The 21130-nt window shown below is 39.4% G+C and overlaps 1 protein-coding gene across 9 annotated transcripts in view; it reads right to left on the reverse strand.

The window, feature by feature from the left end:
• TBL1X (transducin beta like 1 X-linked) overlaps positions 1-21130 on the reverse strand; it is a 206457-nt gene that overhangs the window by 167299 nt on the left and 18028 nt on the right. For 2 of the 9 annotated variants that reach the window (XM_087759167.1, XM_087759166.1), the window contains one exon: positions 10681-10803. The exons of the other annotated variants lie outside the window; for them this stretch is intronic. The gene's annotated coding sequence lies outside the window, so the exon portion shown is untranslated. The remainder of the gene's footprint in view (positions 1-10680; positions 10804-21130) is intronic. 9 annotated transcript variants of the gene reach the window in all.

The following is a 21130-nucleotide window of genomic DNA, read 5'->3' on the forward strand; positions in this document are numbered from 1 at the left end:
GTGTTCCTGTGAAATATCACACATATCATGTTCAAAGAAGGCCTTACATAACGTACAATAAGCAAATGCAGTACTTGCTGTGAACACAAACTTACTTTCTAGCAAGGGATGACAGTATAGTTTTCCTGTAGCTCAAAATAAGGTACTCCCGCCTTATCAAATAAGGGTAATATCTTCTGTGTCAGAAGTGCTAAGCAAATCAGGAGTAATACACGAATTAATTGTTAATGAAAGAATTTATGAGCCTGTTGCACTTTTTTTCTTCTCGGGAGAGCAGCAAGGTCAGAGAGTCTTGGACAGTTGCTGCTGCTAGTTGTTGGCGAAGAGGTGTTTTTCCATTCTCTGAAGACCACTGAAAGGAGCCATCCTCCAGCCACCCCTTTTCATAGAATCATAGAATCACAGAAATGGTTTGGGTTGGAAGAGACCTTAAAATTATCTAGTTCCAACCCCCCTGCCATGGGCAGGGACATCTTTCGCTAAGTCAGGTTGCTCAAAGCCCCATCCAACCTGGCCTTGAACACTTCCAGAGATTTCCCACTGAGCCGGCACAGACGGTAGCGCACACATCTGCCAGTCCTCACTCCTTCTCACACGTGAAGTATAATTAACTATTCCTCTATGACTTGGAGAGCAAGAAGGCAAAAATTAACAAAGCAAGGAAGTTACCAACAAGTTACACTAGTTCAGAAAGGTCTTTCTTGTAGTATGCTTAACCATCACAAGGAATACAATACAGTGGCTACCATGGTTACTAACTCACATTGTCATTCAATAATGCCCTATGATGCCCAAGGACGAAGACATAAAAGATTAAAAATCTAAAACAGTTCCTCTCAATACAGTCAGACTATCAAGGGAGACAAAGGCAAGGGAATTTAAGAAAGGCCCATTAACAGTTATTTGGCAAAAGGGGAAAACCATCAATGAATGCACAAAAAGAGTGAAAAACTAGATGTTTATGTTGATACACCTGATGTGATTACAAATGAAGGTTAGACGTTCAGCATTTTCTACCTCCTCCTAAACACCACAACTCTCTCACAAGCGATGAGGTATTACAAGCTCAGCATTTCAGTGTACCAGAGGGACTAATTAAGACAGCACTATGTAATCCATGCGATTTGCCAGACCAAAACAGGTACCTCTATATTGGACAGTTTCTTCAACTATCCTTCAGGTGAAGGACCCATTTATGAATTTCTTTGCACACAGCTGGTTGCAGTATGATCAGGTGATGTAAAGCAGCACTGAACATAAGCATTTTTTATCAAATAGTTAAAAGGCCAACAACTGAGCAACAGCATTAGCAGATATACTGAAACACGAATGTGTCACATAAAGAGTTAATGCACTCCTCACCAACTGCCTCAACTTATCATTTGAAGCAATAGCCTCCTGATTATTGCAATATTTAATTCAGTCTCAGAAGAAAAAAAGAAAAAAAAAACACCACATGCTAGGATTTTTATGTGGTGAAATTCCTCCCTGTACCAGAGATAATCTTTAATTCAGTTCGACATACTGTTTTCATTACAACAAGCTACAAATTTCTTCCAGCGTAATCATAACAGGTAAGGATTATGTTAAACCATATTCTCAGCTGACAGCCTAGCCTTTCTTTAAGTGATGTCATGACTTTCTTCAAATAAATTAACCCATCCAGTATGCATGTTGACATTTTATATCAAAAGAGAGAACCACGCTGTAAATAAAGTGTTATAGAAACATGGGTCAGCAGTGACTTGGCAAAGGTTAATATTGATGCAAATATTTCTGGTATGAAAAATAGAAGAATGCTGTAGGTGTGAAGAACGCTTCTCTGAAGAAGAAATGGGGCAGGCTGATACCTTAATACTTAGGCAAATGTATTTCATGAGAATGCAGAATATAGATACAATTGGGTTACAGCCTTTGAGGCTACTACTTTTTAGAAAGCGAAGCAGGAGAAGAATACAGAAGAAAACCAATTTCTTAAAGAGTTTGGTCTAGGGTGCTTATATATGTTTGTTTATAGATGTGTGTGTGCATGCATGTACATGTGTCTGCACATGTATGTATATGTGTGCATTTGTGTGTGTGTACAGAAAACACCACTGGCTAATCATTTAACATAACTCGCATAAAAAATAAAGTACCTTGCATTCTCTCAGATACATACTTCAAAGAACAAGAAAAAGAAATAAAAGCTGCTCAAAAACATTATATAGAAGTAGGAGCTAGTGCCTTCCCACTCTCCCTAACACACTAAGAAGGCAGAAGGAATAAACAAAGTTTAAGTATTCACAGCACATTCAGCAAAAACAAAAAACCTGCATTAGACAAAATTCAGGCTAACACAACATACCAAATACTCACAGTAGACTTTACTTAAAAGATCCTAGAAAAACAAATAACGGATCTGAAGCATCATTACTAGTGAGAGGTATTAAACACATAGCCCAGTCTTTTGCCTTGGGAGCTTGGGGGGAGACTGACTGGGCCTTTCCATCATTCCCTCTCGTGGTTTTCTGCAGGAGAAAGGGATCCAACCAAGGGGGCCAAGGAGCTACCAGCGAGGTCACCCAGAGGGCTGGGGGCAGACACCTACGCCTCCATCCTACAATTCCCAGGGGAAGTCCACAGCGTAGGATGGAGATGAAGGCTGAGGCATGGAAGAGGAAGGTTGCCTGACCTAAAATGACTCACTCAGGTTAAAACATTGGGAAATACACTGGAGAGTACGTTTCCAGCTAGCAGCCCAAACCCAAACTATTACAAAATCCCAAAGCTGAAGCTGAACAAATGATTTAAAATCCAAACTGTTCTGTGTACCTCAACGCTATTTCAGCTAAGTTAACTGACCACCTCAAAAATACCACCAGGAAAATACAGAGCACATAGAGAAAAGATGCAGCTATAGGTTTTAAGAACTGAAAAGCAAGAGATTTTCACTCTGCATCTAATTCAGTTAACTGGAGATTGCCACCACTGACACAGCCCCAGTTGCTCTCCTGGTCGCTCGGCTCTTCCTCACTTGCCTCCGAGCCCGTGACCCCGTGGCTGCAGCGCCGGGGAGTGAGGAGGGAGAGGAGAAGTGCAAGGTAGACCAGTCAGTCAAACAGAAAAATACTCCCTCCCACACACGCACCGAATAACTTTCTGTTGTAACAACGCTTCTAATGGGACTCTCCATCGTGCTGTGTGATCACCAGGGCTTCTGTGTTAAAGTCATCGAGAAGATAGCTACAAGGATGTCCCTTTTGGTACCAGCCTACAGTGACAGCACATAACGTGAAATCACAAACCAAGGACACACCACTTTTCATCCCTGTCCTACAGCCATGCCAAATTGCTAAGGACTATAGAGCTAACTGGGAATTAGCAATGGCAAAATGGACTCCAGTTATTCCCCTTCTGACCCAGAAAGGCTGGCAATTCCCTCATAGCCCCAACCAAAGAGGGAGGCACTCACACACAACCTCCCAGCCTCTTAAGAGTAACCAGTTATGTTTCTAAAATCTGCTAGCACCTCAAAGGCTATGAGCCTCGAGTGACGCACAAAAAAGGGCAGGGTTGGAGGCAGGAAAGCACAGTGATCGCTGCCTGTGTTTCCTCCATTCACTACCCCAGTCCTAGGTTAGCTGCTGTTGGTTTCCTTCTCTCCTTAAATGCACAGGAGGACTACACCCACAGTGGCACATAAATTAGAATTAGAATGGATTACAGCTACCCAACCCTCACCCCCAAGAAAGCAATCTGGATTACCCAAACTCCAACTACTTAATCTCAGGCATGTCTTCCTCTTCAGTCTATACATTCTGCCTGTACTTACAAGGCGTGCCTAAACATGCACCGATAGGGCTGGGGAGGCTAGTGGCCTTCCATCCAAGAGCAGAGACCAAACCTTCTGTGGCTCAGTCCTTCCCACTGCCTGGTCCTAGGTGACTTCTGCAGTAGGTGAGCTTTTCATGGATCGCTCTTCGGAGACACTTAACACTTCGCCACAACAGCAAAAATAGCCTCACCGTTTACATGAGCAAATTAGTGAGGGACAAGCAACTGAACTTTTAGATGATGCAACACCTACAAGGGAAGAGAGCTGACTATATTATCTGGATAGAAGGAAATGCTCTAATTAACCTTCTAACTGGAATGAAACAGTACAAGTGACTAAATTATACTCTGAACTTTATCTCTAAAAAAAGTGGGGCTACCAATGCAGTTTTGAAAAGTCACTTGCACATCTTTGATCACTGATTTGATATCCCTTGACAACATAATTACACCAAAATTTAATTAATTCTTTACATTATGTGTAGATCAATTAACTTCCGAGTTTGGTCAGGCAGCTTCTGCTACAGGAGGTCTCCTCTGGCATTTATTTATCATTGGTCAATAAAAGTATTATTCCCAAATTCTTCTAAAACATCTATTATTAGTGACTTGTATCAGAAACTTTCTTGGATTCACTTCAAAGCAGAGAATTGCAATTGGGCTTATAACTATTTTATCTTCTGGGAAGCTGATACAACATTTTTTCCTGGATAAAAAGTTCTTAACTATGGAAGTAAGAGACATTAAATTTTAGAGTAGCAAGGGAAAAAAATTATACTGTCCATATATACCTCCACACCTGCAGATTTGTTCTATTAACAGCATGAGGAAAAGCTTACAGAATGAGCAGAGCTCTGAAACAAAACTGCATTACCGGTTGGGTGACACTGCCTGGTCTCAAAGAGCTCTTCCTATTGAAGGACAGTGTTAAAAAAAACCCCTTCGTAGTCTTTAACAATAGTTGAGACCATTGTAATATTTGGGAAATGTCTTCGTTCATGTTTTCACTGATAATTTTTTTGTCCTACTTTCACTAAGATATGTTGTTGCTACATTATCCACCAAAAAGAAAGAAAATACTGTTAAACAGGTGACATAACTGGCACACAACTAGAGCTTAGCATCGGTAAATGGCCTCCCAAGGATGTAGGAAAATAGTTTATGTGACTCATCCTGCTATTTTTTTATTAAAATGTGATCCATATCGTTTCTAGAGATAGGAGGAAGGTGCATTGCCTCCAATTTTACTGGAGCTGGGAAGCTCAGTATTGCCTCCCTAGTGAAACACAGCTCCAGATTCAGTGCAGGTTGTTGAAAAGTTTTAGCTACAGGAAGAAGCTGAAGCTAGCGTCGGTTTCCAGAACCCCAGTCTTCACAGTGGCAATGATGTTTTGGGGTTTTTTTTGTTTGGTTGGTTGTTTTTTTTTAAAGATAGTTATTTACCATTTAGCTGTGATAACATTGTGCCATACAACTTTGTAGACCTACATCTGCAGAGGTTTAAATAGGATTTACAAAACACACTGCAGAACATTCTAATGAAGCCTGTAACTTCAGAGGTCACCAACACGGTTCCTGTCATCCCAGATACACGCACGCAAGTTTCCCGATGGCCACCTCACAGCCTGTGTGAAAGTTACGGCATGTGTTGTACCAGCCTGGGCTCTGGCAACACACCTCTCCACACACCGCTACCTCATGCGGTACAAAGGCACGCATTACAAACCCAGAGCGCTAGGGCCACGGACAGCAGAGGTAGAGTGCTCATAAGCAGGACTGATAAAGTGTAAGTCTTGCTGATTTTACTGGGGGGGGGGGGGCGGGGGCACAATCTGTGGTAATTTTTGGCTTTGTCTTTCACACATGTATTTGCATAACTGTTAAGATTACAGAACAGCAGTAGCAGTTGCAAAACTTATTCTCAGAGAAATATTTTTTAAATTGTTTAATTGTGAACATTATCTTGACACATTAAGATACTACGGCTGCTGCATTGTCACTGCTGTGAAAATCCTTTCCATTGTTATACAGGCTTTCATTGTCATCATATAGACCCTAAATATTTCCTTTTTCCATTGAGATTCGCCTATGTGGTCTCTTGCAAAATGATATTTTATTTATCTTTCATAATGAAGTACTAACTGGGAGAAGCTGGAGGACCTCAAATTTTTTTAACATCAGGCTGGACCAGAACCAAGAGATTTGTTTTATCAAATGATCTTAGTTTTGGTCCAATGGATAAGATAAACAAGGGCTTTCTATTAGACTGACAGATTTTGTAAATTTCAGCAGCTGGTATGAATTTAAATGTATTTGGCTAAAAACGTCAACACAGATCCAACTGCCTAGAAATTTTAGGTAGCACTGTTACAGAGTGCTAATTTCAGAAAATGTGTATAACATTTTCAATGAAAGTTCTGAGTATCATGCTTCTGAAGGGCTTTTCTTCATTAGCTGTTTTTTCCAGTTTGTTTTTAAGTCATATCTGTTTCTATCTTGATTTGGCTAGAGCTGAAAACCCCCCTGTAACTGTGAAGCATCCCTATCTTAATCAAAAAAGTAACTGACTGATCATTCTGAAGGTAGAAGGAGCAGATTGCAACAGCATGACGTCACCTAAACAGATCAGGTATCTTTTCTATCTTAACCAAAGCGAAATGCAATTCTCATCAGCAGTGAACAAACCAACCGTATATAAAAAAAAATCAGGTTTGTTAAAACACTAAAAGATGTGCTTACCATTAAGCATGTGCACAAGTCTTTCCCTTGTAGTGCTAACACTATTAAAAAATCAGAAACATTTGACTTAAAAATTAACCTCTTTTTTGTATACACTTCAGTTTTCTTCTAACCCTCTTTGACTTCTGAACTCTTCCTGCGCATCTATAATAGACACAGCAGTTACAGGGCTGCCGTTTTACAGAGTGCAGTCTGCAGCTCTACTCTCTGGCTACACAGCAGTGTAGCGGAGCTCCCAGTTATTCCCCAAATTTCTCACTAGGTATCTGTTTTGCCAACCTTACATTTGCCTGTAGCTCAGATCAGCAGCTAACTGCACCCACATGAATCTCTGGCCTCTCAAACCATTTCTGCTCCTGCTATAGCAAAGTCTACCAAAGCCCCCTTTTTTGAGATCAAGGAGAGATGAAGTAAGGTCAACTTCTTTCTAGACTTGGAAGATGGAGGTGAGGCATAACACAGGTCCAAGGCTTGTTTACGTACCCTCCTATGCCTGCAATCAGGCCTGAGGAGGTAAGGATCAGATGGGGAGAGGAAAATGGAGCAGAAATTAAGAAACTTATTCTTCCTAAGAGAGAAAGAGTAAGAACACCATTTTTCTAAGTAGCTTAGACCGGCTGTTCTCCCTCTAGTCAGTGAACAAATGGGACATAATAGCTAAATCAGAGAGGCACCTTCACCCTTCTTGCTCCATCCGTAGGGATGGCTGAAGTTTATGGGAAGCCTGGAGCATCTTGTATCATGGCAATACTACCGGCTCCTGCAAAGAAGCAACACCAGATAATTCACCAAGAGGGTAAGACTGATTTCCAAGCACGACATTTTAGTGTGCTTAGCATTTTACTCAACTCATTTCTGCATTCATAGAGTGAAAACAACTTGATAGAAGCATACTTCCTTGGTATGGTAGTACATCTTCATTTAAAAACCCATTTGTGAAAAGATCGCAAAAAGATCTCCCAGACAGCTGCACACAACCACATACAGTAGCCTTTTTACAGGTAAATTGAAAGATTGGAAAGATCAACTTCTTCACAAGCACTTAAACCTGTTCTGCCAGTGACACTTCTCTTCAGCACTCAGAGGATGCCATAGCACTGAAAGTGCAGTCCTTCAGTTCAGCCTCTATTACTATTACTATGCAAGGATGCATGTATGGCGTGTTACTCTCAACTTCAGGATGAATGGATCTAGAGTACAGGAAGCTTTAGGCTTCTGTAATAGCCAGGCTCTCATGGCGTGTGGTATGTAATGCTTACACAATAGTACTTTCTAATTTGAAAACGAGCTTTGCATGTCATAACTATGGAAATTTTACATGTTGCTATAATCATATAGATTTTTATGATATTAAGTCAAATTACTTTCTACAGAAGCAGTCAGTGCATTACAGGGTATGACTTTATATTCAGTTGTACATCACGAATGTATTCTGGAGTAAGGATACGTTTGAGAGACTTTATTTTGGACTAAGGAGACAGACAAAACTGCAGCAAGCGGAAGTTTATGATGCTTTGCCATTGCCACATTATGTTATTTTTTAGTAAGTTCTCTTGTTATATTAGCTTTCTGTGCTTTAACAGGACCACCTGCTAGAAGGGACTGACGAACCTGTGAACAAGCTGGGATAATTTTCCTAGTGATTCCTGGTAACTGAACTGCACCTATACAACCAGCAAGGAAGAATGGCCTAAAGCCACTTCCAGAATTAATATCGTTCACTGTTCAATCCACTGGGCACAGATAATAGCGTGCATGAGACTAGACAAACAAAATTAGAAGTCAGATTTTTTTTTTAAAGTGCTGCCTACAGCAATAACATCCGCAGCTGTGTGAAAGCTAAGCCTATAATAGAAAATAATCTATTTTTCTCTGTAATGCATTTTAACATGCGGGACACATGGAAATCATAGGACAGCTTTATTTCCTCGTGAACACTTATCTATAGCACCCATAAACATACCAAGAGGTTCCATAGTATCTCAGTCCACAATGGAAGCAGATAGGTTTAAGGAAAAGGTATAAGATGGATAGTGTGTGGCTCCTTTTGCTGCCAGGAATATATTTTTTTAAATTATTATATCTGGTATAAATGCAAAGTAGTTATTCAATGCCCATAAAATTAAAAATCATTTAATCATTTTGCTGGTAAAACAATTGTTAAGTACATCTGGTTAGAAATTTTGACAGGAGAACATTTTCCATCAATACCTAAGAAAATAAATGTTTTTTGGAACATATCCTGCAGAAATTCGATGGAAGAAATGCAAAAATAATTATAAAGAGGTATGATGCAAATTAAGTTGAAATATATATATTATGAAAATACTGTATTTTTAGTAATTTACTTTAAATTACTATCATACATGCTTAATATTGTAGAAACGGTCCAAGCAAAGTAATCAACGTGATAATTGAGACTGATAACTTGAACGAAAATGAAGCATTTTGGTTGCCTCATTTTCAGTGTTGAATTTTAAAATACCAACTTTACATTTCAGTTCATAATAATAAAAGAAAAAAACAAAAGAAAACGTTAGCATTCCCTGTGGTCAGTGTCTGACTGAATCTGGTTTAAAAAAAATTTGAATTTTAAAACAAAAGCCAGGGGGAGGGCATTACTGTCCCTGGCCCTATCCCTGCTCCTCCAAAAAAGTATGGATGGAAAGGAAGTCATTGGATAACATTCTGTATAATAAATCATGATTTAATCTCCAAGCACCTTGAAATTTAGGAGGGAGGTCTTCAAGAAAACGTGGTTTAAAATGGGATTCATGTCATTTATGAGGATAGCCAGCTGACAGGGGCAAAATTAGAGTAACACCTAAATTCTGACCCAGAAAACACCAAGAGGAAAAATGGAAGAGAACGTATACCAAGAGGAAAGATGACAACAATTATATATGATGCAGTATCATTGGGTCCTGCCATTTTCTTCATATACTGCTATAAATCACAAGAGAGTTGAGAAGGTATGTCGCCCTCCCTTCCCCCAGGCACCAATCTTACCAAAGGATGCAGACTGAAAGAGACAGGTTAGTGCTGAACATAAGTAGGATAGAAGCATGACTGTCAATATTAAAAATATATCTGCATGTGAGAAGTTTTGTTTCAAAATGCATACAACATCAAATGAATTATTTACATCCAAAACTCTGCTGTGGTTTGAGAACATAAAAAAGGGGGAGAAAAAACAGGTTCCTTTCTGGATTATTTCCCCCCCCGCTTTCCCTTCAAATAATGATATAGACTCTATGGAACCTCCCTCATATCACTCAATTTAAAAATCTTGTTTTTGCTTATACTGTTCAGGTGTGAAAAAAATAGTTCTGAGGGGGGGGGCAGAAAAGCCATATTAATTCAGAAGTATTACACAACTGAATACGGCATTTTAGAACAGACTTGTGCAACCACAGCCATAAATGTATTTACATGTTCCACCTCTATTACCTGTAATACTAATGAACGCTGACTGTTGTGACAAGCACAAAACATATACAACATTTAGAGAAAAATTCAGTCAAGTCCTGAAGAACTTCTACACACCCAATCATCCACCATCTATACATGAGTACACAAGTGAGAAAATTTTCCCTGTTGAACGTATCAGACAACAACATTACTGTACAGTGCATATTTTGGGTTTGTTTTTTAAAGTAACAACAACTAGAAAAGAAAAAGGGTGCCTTGTTTCACCTGGAACAAGGTAGAAAGGCTCTGAGCAATGACATAATTCTGACACGGTAGCTAAGTTAGTTCAGCCACAACTTCCAGGTCAGGCTGCAGGGCTGAACCCACAAACTTCAGCACTGAATTGGATCATCTGCCAAACACTTTTCATAAACGTGATCTTGATATTCTTATAATTTGAAAGACTACTACCATTCATAGTTTGTTTGGAACTTTTTTGCTCGGTTGTTAGGAGTTCAGAAGAGGCTGAAGGCAGGACCTGGTGTTATTTGTTTGTTGGTATCATAAACAGTTCTGGTTTTACAGCTCTCGCAACACTGAAGTTCCAAGAGTTCACATATACACACACAGCATTGGGATTAGTGGGTTTAATTTCTTGTCATGCATCTGTTGGGACAGTGGAAGGCTTGAGGGTTTTGACATTAAAAGACTGACCTAATTAAAGTTGATTCACTCTTCCCAGGTATAGAGTAGCCAAGTTTTGAAGCACCACACCCCATCATATCATGAGGGTGGAAGCAGACTGGATCCTTGGAACATCTGCTGACAAGTTTATACCTGAAAAATAATTCATTTGACATAGGGTAGCAAGTACTCAGATATCCTTGAGAAAATTCAAATTGAGATGGATTAGTCAAACTCTGTTTAGATATATATTTATGTACTAATATTAAAATTGCTTGCATATGAACTTTCAGATCTTATTTCCATGCCTTGTTCCTTTGCTTCCAGTCTTTTTTTTTTTCCTCCACATTTTTGGGTTTCCCTTATATTTTTCTGCCTTATGTAGCCATAAGCATTTTGCTTGAAAACACTATATTGTGTACTGCATTAATTATTTAGTTCATTATTTGCCTCCTGCTACTTATAAAGAAAAAGACAGTGCATAACGAACAGTTACGCAAAATCTAGAATAATAATTTAGGAGTTGTATTACTTCTTCTTTAATATATATTTTAATGGTAAGAAACAGCACTAAAACTTTTCTCCAACATCAGCATATGGCACTTCTTAATACAGAAAAAAACATTATTTTCATTTCCACTGAAATAACATATATATTTATATACACATATATATATATACTGGGTGACATACTGATTCCATTATAAATAAGAGGATGTATTTTTAAAAGTTAAGAGCAGAACTACTTGTTCGTCCTTGAGTATATTTCCAATATGTTTCACTCTATCACACATTTCTTGACTTTGCAGTCTTTCTCTGTAATCTGCTATAGTCCATACTAGTTTCACCTGTTTGTTTTTTCCGAGTAACCCATATATGGGTATGTATGTGTGTCATTGGATTAAGGATTTTAATGTATTTTTCATTATGCATGCAACCATTCACTTTTTGCAGTTATCAGATAATTATCAAACCCCCTAGCTTTCATGTTCATTTTAGCTTCCACTAAATTTCAGTTTTAGGATTGCAGGTACTAATACAATTCCTCAGGATCAGAGCTCCTATAACAAATGCAAATTCTGTTTAAAAAAAAAAAAAAAAAAAAAAGACGACTTCACCCAGAATTTGGAAAGTTCACAGAACCATTTCAATGGACAACACTATTAGAAAATGCCCCTACCCTGACATTTCTGTAAATGTACTCCATAAAAAAATCCAGAGGCAGAACTAAAGCATGTGACTTTATCCCAGTTTCTCCATCTATAAAATCAGGTAATTATATTTAACTACTTCGCTGAATACTCTTAAGCCCTTATTATATATAAAATTTATGAAGCTTTTAAAACTGTCAAGACATGACAGAACTGGAATCAGAATAGAGGGGCTCCATTATTCTCCCAGTTAGAATTAAACACCAGAAGTTCAGAGATTTATGTTACGAAGGCTCAAAGAGAATACCTTCTAGCTTTTTGTTAAGCTCAATACCTTAAACTCAAAGAACCTTTTTACTTAAGGCTTGTTTCCACTCTTTAATCATTCTTGTGACTCTTCTTTGAACCTTCATCTACTTTCTTCTTTACTTACGGACACTACAACTAGAGAAAACAATCCAGCCTTAGTCCTCTCAGTGCCAGATGGAGTATCATCTCCCTTCCCATTCCCAAACTTTCTAGCTTACATACCCAGAGATCATGTCAGCCCTTCGGCTGCAGATGTTTTACACAGGATGGAGTCTATTGCTCTAAAAAGAAATCCTATGTATTTGTCTCTTGGTCCACAATGTTACATTTGCTACATTAAAGCAACAATCTTGTTTTGCCCAGTTTGACAAGCACAGTCACTCAGCAATTTGCTCCATTCGTTATTGTTTTCTCAAATCTTTGAATCATCTATAAACTTTGTAAGTGATTATTTTTACAAGGGCACAGATAAAAAAAACTTCAAGCGCGGAGAACTGGCGACCCGCTGGTATGCACAGATACTCAAGGACCTCAAACATAACTGTCATCATTTTCCTTTAGGTCTGATTTAGCTGCTGTGTGTCCTCACCGTGCATCGTTCTTGTTTCTTCGTGAAAATACCATATAGCAGCAAGGGAGTGACCTTACAGAAATCTAAATATGTATTTTCATACGACTTCTTTGTCAACAGCCCAATGCATAAGCACCTCGAAAACATGGCAAGGGTAGTAGTGTACCAAGACCTATTTTTAACAAACTCATGCTGACAAGCATTAGCGATATCCTGTCATTCTCCTCTGTCCTTTATTAACCAAGTCCTACACCAGTTATTCCATCATTTTACCTGAATCAATATCCAGGCTATAACTACCTCAGTTACCTGGTCTACAATGCTGGCGCTCATCCAGGTTTCCATTGTCTTCCTGGTATGCCAAGACTTTTGTAAATCAACAGTAAGAGCTCAACATTAACTCCTTTGTCAGCTCTTTTTGGATTAAACTACCTCCAGATTTTAAGACAGCCACACTGAAAACTGGAGTTCCATCTATGTACCCATTGTCCTGGGCTAAATGCCTCTGGGAGGCAAAAACATTTTTATTTCCCATTATTCTACATTTTAAACAAAACACGCCCTTCCTGTATGAACCATCAAGCTGCTCTCAAGTAGGAAAATCAAATACAACCAACAACACGTGCTTTTCCTTCTCACCCAAACATTTTAGTCTATATAAGCAAAGGTACCTCAACAGAAAGTCCCACCAGTGCATGAAAGAAAATAACTGCAGCACCAATATTCTTCCCACGGCAGGCTTGGTTTATTCTTTTTATACACATGTGATGGCAACACACACCAATAAAAATGTTAACTGGACCAACAGAAGAAGGAGGTGCTTTAATTTGTTTGCAAAACTATGAAAAACTAGAAGTGTTTCTGATCGGGGAATACATATGCCAAAATTCAGATAGAAGACTTTGTTTCAAATATGTATAAGGAAATGTAAGAGAGGAATAAGCTGTTACTTTGCCACCTGAATTACTGGAGGTACCATAAATAACCAGGCAGAAAATTCATCTCACCTTCTCTGTGATGTTCAGTTCATCTGAGAAATAAAGGTTCAAATGGATCAGCTTTGGTATCCAAAGTAGCCAACCTTTTGTGCTGGCAAGCATCAACATTTTGAAAATGAGGAAAAAAAAAATCTCAGAAGAAATACTGATCGATCACTCTGTCAAGCCGATGCTGAACCCATTATCTACTTGGTCTCAGAAACATGTACAATGAAATGCTCTGCTTCTGAGGGTTCTCTTGGATATTTATTTTGCAGATAATCAGGACTTCTGTTTTATTAGTGAGTGGGTTTAGTTGCTGGGGACTGGGATGAAGGGTGAGGGAAGAGAGGGGAGAAGGAGGGAGATTTCATGCCTATAAAAGAGCAATTGAAGATCAGACTAAAGCTCATTTAAAGACTTCCAGTAAGAAACTGTGACCAAGGTTTAAAACACACTAAAAAAACAGCTTCATCTTGAACTTTGGGAGCAGCTGTGCTCTCATTCCCCTTCCCCCAACACAGGAAACAGACCTAGAAACAAAAATAAGACAGGAATGCTCCTGTGCAAGCTAATGTTGTTGGCTTCTTAAACATCCACTACTCTTGTGCCAAAAAAAATGAAACCTAGGAGGATTTAACACTTCAAAGGATAGTGGGAGACTGCTTTAAACATAGAATTTTCTACCAGAGACAGATATTCTTTCATTTTGTAAACAAGCTGGAAAAATGTTATCATGAGTGCATGTCAAGACAGATTTCATTTATATTCCTGTACTACTTATGCGCAAATGCACTCTTGCATATTACACTTTTACCTATTTTAGACTGCAATTAATGCTGTAGCAATGTTATCTCCCATCAGAAAAAAAAATGCAGCAGTTGAAATCTTCTGATACCTTCCAAAACATTCTATTACAATATGCAGTTTGAAAGCTTAACACTACAGAAGAGTGTTTGACAAAGAAGTTCTCTCCTTATTAAGCAACAATACATAATTATATGTTCAAGGAGAATGTGAATAACATCTTGCCAAAGGAATGTACGGCCACATATGCTACTCACAGTATTCCCAACTACAAATTATAGTTATGCTTTCACTTGTATTATTAAGAACTTGGCCTTTGTTCAGTGTATTTCATTTTCTGAACAAAGGTAAAGAGAAGAGAAGGGAAGGAAAGTGAGTGGTAGGCTAAGTTCTCTGTCTAACTTTAAAACTTTATCTAATTTTGATGAGTACAAATCATCTCAGTGGCTTGCTCTGCTTCACTCACCAAAAACAACTCATGTTTTCAACACTTAATTTAATATTTTGCAGGCTAATGGAAACTTTACATAATGCATTCTCCCTCATATAGCTAAAATGTCAACGCAGATGGGATTGAGATCTTGATATGGAGAGAAAGCAAATATTATCTTTTCAAAATCTTCAGCCTAACAAATATGATGTGGAGGATGGGATGAGCACTGACGTGAAGAAAAAAGGAGGGGAAAATAATCTTACTTATTTTAGAAGAGTGTCTGTATCTCTTTCTGAGCGCAGCACCCCCAGCCATACCTCTCTCAACAGTGCTTAACGTTTGATTAAAGTAGTTCTTGATCCCTCCTCATTCTGCTACTGTCCTCCCTGTGGTAGGACATGAAAAATAGATTGAAAAACAACAGTTGATGCGACTGTTAACAGTTATATTTCACTCTCACTTAAAATCTAGTACGTATTGTCAGATTAATCCTCAGTCACAACGAATTCCAACTCCAAAGGTTTCTTTTTTTTTTTTTTAAATAAATAAAAAAAAAAGGGGGGGTTGATCTTTTCTTTGTGCATTGAGAGTTCAGGGCCATGCAGCACTTGTGCCTTCAGCACCTGTTAATAATTCCTCAGAGAAATGGATAGAAAGCAAAAGCAGGTGAAGGAAGGCTTTCAAGTTTTAACCATTCCATCCATGGATCACATCCCATCCAACCACACAGTGCGGTCATTTAAAGCACCGTTTCTTCACTGCTATACCTAGCAAGAGGGAAATAACTTGCTGTGGGTGTAGCATTTCAAAAAGTGTGCAATGTAATATAAATGATTTTTCAGTTTTAAGGTATTTCATTCTAAATACAGGTAATTAAATCTAAGCATGATGAGAAAACAAAAGCAAGCACTGGTCACATCCTGGATGTGTCAGTCCAGGAAAGATCATCATCACAGATGGTGAGCTTAATCCTGGACAACCAATTTGTCTCTTGAGCTCTCTTCCAGTTACCAATATAATCTCTTGTCTCCAGAATGAAAGTTTGGCAATTTTTTTTTGCAGGAAGATCTGCATGCTTTCAGAATGCACTGCTTATTATACTTGAAATGGAGCAAAAATAGCTGCTCAGTCGTCCACTATATTGTCATTTCACAAACCCTTTTTCCCCATCCTGCATAGAGTCATATATTTATGTCTATTACATTTTCTGTAATCACTGCGAAGAATAAGCACCTCATTACTAGAGAAGTGTTTTATAATCCACTATAACACGGTTCAAACCACCCGATACTTGCTGGCTTTACAGCAAGAGGACAGGTAAATGGACCAAGCTTTAAACAGATTACAAATGAATTTAAAAAAAAAAACACACAAAAAAACCAAACAAACCACGGCAGCTCCTCTAGCAGAATAGCCCCATCTACACAGGTGGCACTAGGCTACCACACTGGTTTTTACAGGTGTCATCATTACGGGAGCATAAAGCTTCTTATGCCTGGAAAACAATATCGAGAACAGACTGTAAAACACTCCATGACTTGACTGCCAAGAGTGGATGTTCCAAAATGCCTGAACTGTCACATTCCCCACACTCAAAGCAGGCTTTCTATTAAGTCCCAGTCTAAAGGAATGCCTGGGTATTTTTTTTATTTTTTTCTATGTTTTGCGTGGTTATAGGATATATGTTCAGCCTGATCTATGAGACAGTAAGCTCTACAGGTCTAGTAACAAAATTAACAGGAGTTTAACAGCTAAAGGATGCTAAAGAATAGAACAGAACCGTATAGAACAGAACCGTATAGAACAGAACAGACTATTTCAGTTGGAAGGGACCTACAACGATCACCTAGCCCAGCTGTCCGACCACTTCAGGGCTGACCAAAAGTTGAAGCATGTTATTAAGGGCATTACCCAAATGCCTCTTAAACACTGACAGGCTTGGGGCATCAACCACCTCTCTCGGAAGCCTGTTCCAGTGTTTGACCACACTCTTGGTAAAGAAATGCTTCCTAATGTCCAGTCTAAACCTCCCCTGGCGCAGCTTTGAACCATTCCAACGCGTCCTGTCACTGGATACCAGGGAGAGGAGCTCAGCACCTCCCTCTCCACCTCCCCTCCTCAGGAAGCTGTAGAGAGCAATGAGGTCGCCCCTCAGCCTCCTTTTCTCCAAACCAGACAAGCCCAAAGTCCTCAGCCGCTCCTCACAGGACATGTCTTCCAGCCCTTTCACCAGCTTTGTTGCCCTCCTCTGGATGCATTCAAGGACCTTCACATCCTTCTTAAATTCTGGGCCCAGAACTGCGCCCAGTACTCAAGGTGAGGCCGCACCAATGCTGAATACAGCGGGATAATCACCGCTTTTCACTGGCTAGTTATACTGTTTGATGCACCCCAGGACGCGACTTGCCCTCTTAGGACCAATGCAGATGAGAACCATATCACAATTAGTTTCAAAAAATGTACATCCTGATGGAGGAAGGCATTTTGTTATATAAAAGCTATATTTTGAAATGCCAGCTGAGCCCTAATACAAAACAAAGAAAAGAAAAATGTAAAGAAAATCCACATTTCTATTGCGGGTTAGGGTGAAAACGTGGTCTAAAAAACCAAGAAGTTGTTATGTATTGTCCATCACACACCAGTATCTCAAAGGAATTTATACATGTTTTTGTACATAGCTTAGTAACAAAAAGCCCTCGTGCAAGAGTTACAGAAATTAACTACATAAGAAGTCTTAAGTAGCATTATAAATTTTCTGGTTGCTTGGCAAACAATAAATTTATCTGATGATTCTTCACTTCAGCACAGCAATTCTGCAGACATTTAGAACTGTGTTCTATTTCTATAATGATATACTACATGACAAATACCGTACACCATTAGAGTTCAAAACATCATATTGTAAACAGAAGGCTTTAAACTTACAACTTATAAAGCCGCTTCATACCTCTAGCATGTGGTATATGCTCATTTCATCCATCTAAAAACACCTCATTTGTAAAAATCCGATCTCTGGAAACATGACTAGATGGGCTTAAAATAGTCAGTTCGCTGATGGATTTATAACTTTATCTGCATTTCACAATTACAGTCAAAAGCATATTTTAAAAAGAGTAAGTTCATACCCCTTCTGCAAATAGGCATTTGCAACAGCCTTTGAATTAAGTTCATACCAGAATGCAGCCCACATAACGCATAAATATGTTGTTCTATAAGCAGCAGAACTAAAGAAATCTGCTTTTTTACACTTTCATATCCCAGGTCTGCTGAAGAGCCTCACAGACTTCTGCTATAACCCAGACAATTATGCCGCGTACTGCCTGGCCAGTCAGTACGCACATACTCGACTGCCAAGTTGGTTGCTGCCCCACAAAGAGCTGTGCTCTTCCCGTCTTGGGAGGGAGCAGCATCACTTTGGGCTCCTTCATCTCCTCAGCCACTAATTCTCACAACACCTGTAGGAATCCCCTATCTCTGAGCGCATTAACACTGTCGAACGTGGCTGATGTTGTGTAACAGAGTCAAGTATTTTATTATGGGAGGGATGGACAGACACACACAATGCCAGACTGGACATTAGGAAAAGGTTCTTCACTGAGAGGGTGGTCTGTCACTGGGACAGGCTCCCCAGGAAAGTGGTCACAGCACCAAGCCTGTCAGAGTTCAAGGAGCATCTGGATGACGCTCGTAGTCATATGGTTTAGTGTTAGGTAGTCCTGTGAGGAACAGGGAGTTGAACTCAATGATCCTCATGGGTCCCTTCCAACTTCAGATATTCTATGATTCTACGAATGCAAACCACACAAATTTTGTTTCTTAGGAAAACCTCAGTAACAGACAGGTGATGCACACCAACTCAAGATCCCCAAGCTCATTAGTACTGCCCAAGGAAAGTTTCTGGACTGACTTACCGTTTAGTTTTCACTGTACAAACTCTGGCTTCTGCTGGTAAGTGCTGAAATCAGGCAGGGTCACTCTAGCCATACCTGTCAACACGCCCAGGGCACACAAATTGATGATTTCAGTTTCTTTTTCCTCTCAACCTTTTCATACTCTTACATTCAGGCAGTCCAAGTTAAGATCCAGTGAAATGCCTGTACTTGTCAGCTGAGCAAAACACCTAAGTAACATAACATTTCACACCATCATCGCCAGGCAGACCGTTTCACGAGGGAAAAGCACTGTGCTTTATATGTCCTTCCTCACTGAGGGGCAAGAAATGGTCATTGTCCTCTAGACTTCATCTTCGGCTATTCAGTTTCTACCACTGGTTAACTGGGTACTGGTTGTGCAGAAAGAGTAAATTCAAAGCAATGGGCAAAAAACAAGTTTCAGAGAAGCCCATACTAGTATTCCACTCTAAACAGCTCTATTTTTCATAGACAATTGGATTTTTAATTTTAAAGGCAGTAATACTGAGGTTTTAATCAATGCTTAAAAATATGAGTTATTTGAACTGAATACCATATTGTGCTGGTGACCCTAATATGCCTGTTCCTCGATCTATTGCAATTTTGAAGTTACAAAAATATACAGTAAATGACACTCTGGACGATGATATTTAGCAGTCTTGAAATTTCTTTTATGTTCTGCCAACTTCAATTCTGATTTGGATTAGAGTGGTAACTGGTAAACAATAATCTGGCATGCACTCATTAGCAGAAAAAACAAACAATATCTTTTAAAAAGTACAATAAACCAGATAAATTTTCATCTCACACCAGAAGAGTTTAGCTTCTAGTCCAATGTACTGTCCTTATTCTTTTGTTGCCGACTGCACAAATGGCAGGAAAATATTCTATTACACATTAGGCTTTTAGCTGTAAGGTCCTTCATTTAGCTATTGCTATTTTTTCTCTCTCCCTTTTCCCCATTTTAAGAGACACCATCAGTGTGAAATCTGTTCAATTTCAAACAAGTGGGGTAGAATAGTTTCAGAGGGTAAACCAGTCCCAATTCTTATGTTTGCTTTTATGGATTTGAAAATAATTTCATGTTATTCTTACTATTTAAAAAATATCCTCATTATTGGGTAAAATGTCCAACAGACTGGATGGGAAAAACAGTGACCTTGGAGGACTGCACTGAAACTGACTCTGACAACAGTGTCTCAAATATGCAAAATAAACAAAAAGGGAAGGGGGGGGGGAGGAGAATTACATAGATTCCTTTTTTATAGTAACCTCAGCTATCACTTGTCAAAACATTTTAGCTATTGTAGACTCCAGGATTGAAGGTGTAGTTTTAAATACGTACATGTATTAAAAGATATAAAAAGAAAATAAACTATTGTTTTAAAGCTTACGTTCCTTTTAACTTCTAATTAATAGTATATTTGTTATTTTAGGAGCCTCCTGGGTATTTAGAGGGCTAAATTGCAATAAAACCAAGGTACATAAATGAAACCTATTAAGGTCGTCTTAGTCAATAAAAACTAATTGCATCGAACAATAGCCGCAGCCGAGGGACAGCCCTTGCCAGTGAGCAGCAGAGGAGGAGGACACCTCATGCAGTCCCTACCACGCAGAGAAGGCCGCTTCCCCCTGCCAGAAGCGTGACACCTTCCAGCCTGCCCTCCCGCAGGGCGCACCCCAGCCCTCCTCCCCCACCAATGGGAAGCAATTTGACAGTACTATTTCAACAGCCATATGGCTATGCCATGCAAATTTGGCCTTGCTGCCTCATATTGTTGCTGTTAACCTCCCTGACTTCCCACAACATCTCCTGACAGACGCATTTTGCCACAGCAAACACCCGTGGTGAAGTTTTCTTCCTCATGCTCTTTGGGGAGAGGCACAGAGGCTCCATCAAACATGTTACACTGTCCCAGAAGATGCTTTATCTGAGTCAGAGGAGATTTCTGTGCACCAACATGCGTATGCACTTCAGAGGCTGAGCCGTGAGGAGCCAGCCGTGATGCCGTGAGGTGGCCTGCGATGCCCAGCACCTTCTATCAGGGCAGGCCTGCGGGGCCCCAGCATGGCCGGGGCGCTCCCCTGGGAGACAGAGCCCAACCCACTGACCGCAGAGCAATTGTGGAAAATATGGTAAACAAAGTATCTTCACAATATGAAAAACATCTACATTGTTTCTCAAAACCGGTTGGTAAATGAAGTCTAGTGCCCACCTTAGACAGAAAGTCTTGGAAAAACCCTGTGTTCAATGCATAAAGGAAAAAGCACCCCAAATATTTATAAACCTAACTCCACCTATACACTCTCTGAGGACTACA

The sequence above is a fragment of the Nipponia nippon genome, unplaced genomic scaffold, assembly GCF_047370975.1.
Source record: "Nipponia nippon isolate SJK-2023a ecotype South Korea unplaced genomic scaffold, ASM4737097v1 scaffold_2, whole genome shotgun sequence".
NCBI classification, from domain to species: Eukaryota; Metazoa; Chordata; class Aves; order Pelecaniformes; family Threskiornithidae; genus Nipponia; species Nipponia nippon.